This window comes from Galeopterus variegatus, unplaced genomic scaffold (assembly GCF_000696425.1).
Source record: "Galeopterus variegatus unplaced genomic scaffold, G_variegatus-3.0.2 Scaffold13, whole genome shotgun sequence".
Classification (NCBI taxonomy): Eukaryota; Metazoa; Chordata; class Mammalia; order Dermoptera; family Cynocephalidae; genus Galeopterus; species Galeopterus variegatus.
This window is the reverse complement of record NW_007726124.1, coordinates 860387-864107: the sequence shown is the minus strand read 5'-3', so window position 1 is coordinate 864107 and position 3721 is coordinate 860387.

The following is a 3721-nucleotide window of genomic DNA, read 5'->3' as shown; positions in this document are numbered from 1 at the left end:
GAGCTAGGTGTGGGCGCAACACCGAGGGTTGCGATCCCATTGCCGGTCCCGGTCCGGTACGGGCGTGACACTGAGGGTTGCGATCTGTTGCTGGTCACGAAAAAAGACAAAAAAGGAAAAAAAAAAAAAAAAAGAAAAGAAGATGCATTGGGAAAGTAGCAGAAGCCTCATTCTTTTAATAAATATTCAATGATATCTGATTACATAGTAGGTACTGGGTTAGAAAACTGAAGTTCTTCCTAAGTCATTCTCGTAAAGATAGGGAACACAATTTCATCTTTCAGCTCATTTTTGAAGTTGCTTGCTACTGGTCCTCATGTGAACTAAGCTTATTACGTGATCACTAAATGGATTAATAAGGGATGAGGGGAATATCTTAGTATCTTTGCTTGTGCCATTCTCCTTACCTGGAACACTTTCCCTTCTCTAATATAACTTCATAAATCCCTCCCTTGTTTGAAGGCTCCTCTTCCTCCATGAAGACTTTTCTAACTCCTGCTTACAGTATACTTTTCCCTTTATACCAATAGCACTTGCTGTCTAATATTTTGCTATCTCTGTTCCCCCTCTCTGGCTCTTTCTTATACTATATAGAAACAGAAATATACATATCTTACTCTTGAACAAGTGTGGACATTTCCTAAATGCAGAAACTACATTTTTTACTTCTTTCCTAGGACCTATGGTTCCTGATGTGGTGCTGGGCATAAAGTATTGCCCTTGAAATACTTATTGATTTAATTTCTTGTCGTCTCCAAAACAACATTGTCAGAAAAAAGTGAAGGGGTTCTTGTCAACCCAGACTGGACAGAGAATTGTAATAACTTTTTCTACCTAATCCTTAGCCTAATCCTCTAGCCCTGAAAATGTAGGCATCTTTGATCTATAAGGGATGTTACAGTGGATTACTCTATTGTGTGGAAAATTGAGAGCTAAATTAAAACCTCTTATCTGGCAGTATAGTGAAACTGCTGAGGTTTGTAGACACAGTCTTCATATGAATGCTAAATGTAAACCCTTGTTATCAGTAGATGCCCAAGTCCAGTGTTACTGAGTCATGACTGTAGCAACTCGCTAATCTTTGTTTGAACATACACTATTTACTTTTTCAAGTCTTACTTAAAAAATCAATTATTTCTTCTCTCTAGTGAATATTATGATGCTTTTGCTTTATATTATTCAGTATCAAACTTCTGAGTTTTGTAAGGCTAGCAGCAGGTTGTGAGTGTTCAAATAGACAAAATTACAAAGTATACATTCGTTATTGGCTTGGCTGAGCTTCCTGAAATAAGCGGAAATTAAATATCATCAGCTCTCTCTATTCTACCATGAAGGTAAATTACACATTTGAATCAGAGAGAGGGAATGCCAATATTTGAGTTGAGATAGCTAGAAGATCACAGAAGTATTATGGAATAGGCAATAGAGAAGACTTTAACAGATAATCCCAGACACTTCTTCCAAGCCCGAGTATCTATTATTTTGTATTTTTGTTACTGATCCAGTCATAGACTGGAGGCTTATGCCAGAATGTTGTGGCTCTTTAAGGATGCAGTCTCATCACCAACTGTGTTTAAGATTTAACCACAAAGTGTAAGGTTGAAAGAGTACTTGTTCAGACATAAAATAAGTTGATCTACTTGGGGAAACTCACTTTTGGACTAAGTGAACTTTACTATCTCTTTCTGCTCTAAGATTCTGAATCCATTTATTTTTATAGAACTAAATGCCTTTCCTGATAATTTTCACCTGTTCAAGTCTTACTTCATTCGGATAGACATCACTCACAATTTCTCCGTCTTGAAGTGATCACCCATTCCTTTTAAGTCCTCTTCGAACTTTACTTGTAACTCTTTTATAGCACTTAACACTTTCTTCCTGATGTTTTAGTTATAGGTGTATGTAACATCATCCTCAATGAACTTTAGTTCTTAAAGCTTCTGAAAGGCAAAGAGAGTACCTTGGTCATAATTGTACTAACCACAACACAGAACATGGTGCCTTGCAAATGCTTTTAAAGTGATCACTAAACACTTGTTGAATGTGAATAAGTCCCTATGGTGTATGTTAAAATACAAATTCATTTATTTATTAATTTAATCATTCATTCATGGAAGAGGTGACACACCTGGGGATGGATGAGTAGAAGACTAGTTGAGAGTTAGGAATGGAGACAAGTGAATGGGTAAAAGCAAGGCATCCTAACTTGCTTCCCTGCTTCCAGGCTTGTGGTCTGCATTCCATAGTCTACACATCAGCCTGAACAATCCTTTTAAAGCTTAAATCAGACAGTGTCACTCTCCTGCGTGCAAAGCTCCAATGGTTTCCCATCTTTGAATTTGGGTGTAACAGAGGATCCTTACCCTGTCTTACAAAGCGGCCCACAGGATCTGGCCCCTGCCTAACTTTGTCCTCATCACCTATTGCCTTCCCCACTTCTCTTTGATTGCTGTATCCACACAAGATATCTTTTGGTTCTTTGGACATGTCAGCTTCACTTTCATGCTTATTGTTCTAGCCCTGCCCTCTGCCTACAATACTCTTCCTCTTGAGTTTCTCTTAGCTGGCTTCTTATTGTAACAGCAGGTATAAAGGCTTGTAGGTGGGAGCTTGCTGAACCTGCTTAAGAAAGAGGTCAAGTGGCCAGTGTGGCTGGACCAGCGTGAACAATGGAGAGAAGAGAGAAATAAAGCCTTAGCAGTGGTTAGAGGTGAGATAGGGTGGGGCTTGTCAGCAATACTAAGGACTTTGAATTTTATTCTGGATAAGAAGAGAAGCCATTGAAGGATTTTGAGCAGAAGAATGACAAAAATCTGACTTGTATTTACCATGAATCACTATGTCTGATGTGTGGGGAATGCAATACAGAGATTAGGGTGGAAGTAGGGAGAGGAGGCAATTAGTCCAAATGAGAGAGATGGTGTCTTGGACTAAAGGAACACCTTTCTAATCTTAATTGTGTCAGAGATTGTCCATAAAAATCCACTCTTTTTACCTTTTCCACAGTGAAAGAATTGTATTCAGGCACAGGGCTGCCTACTCCATTTCCCAGTTAAATGTGGCCATGTGACTCAGTTCTCCCCAGTGGAATCAGCGTAGAAGACACATGTGTCCCTTCTGGACTGACACCTGCAGACAGTAGGCATGCTTTCTTCAGGCTTTCTTTCTCTTCCCTACATGTCAGTTTTGAGCATGCAGATGAGATGGTGAAGGAACTGGGTTTCTGAATGACCACATGGAGCCGAGTTGCCTGCCAGTCCTCTGTGCTGGACCTAGATTGTAATGTGAGAAATAAATCACTGAATTATTATTGGGTCTCTGTAACAGCAGCCCAGCTTTACCCCTGCTAAAACATTTATCAAATTATTTAACCTTTCCGAATCTTACTTGCCTCACCTGTAAAGTGAGAAAAATATTAGTATATCCCTTGTAGGCTGTGGTGATAAATACATGAGATAATAATCCAAGTAAAGTTTAGTCCAGTGCCCTTCTCATGGTAATCTTTTAATATATGTTTTCTAATAGCATTAATAACAAAGATAACTCTATTTTTGGTTTGGACAATGGATACCTGGCTTGCAGATGGGGTTGGTGAGCTGATAGAAAGACCTTTTAAAGCAGACTTGCCATGAGTGGAGCCCTAGTATTCATATTTTTATTTTATTTTATTTTTTTGTCCTTTTTTTTGAGACCGGCCACACTGTGCTCAGCCAGTGAGTGC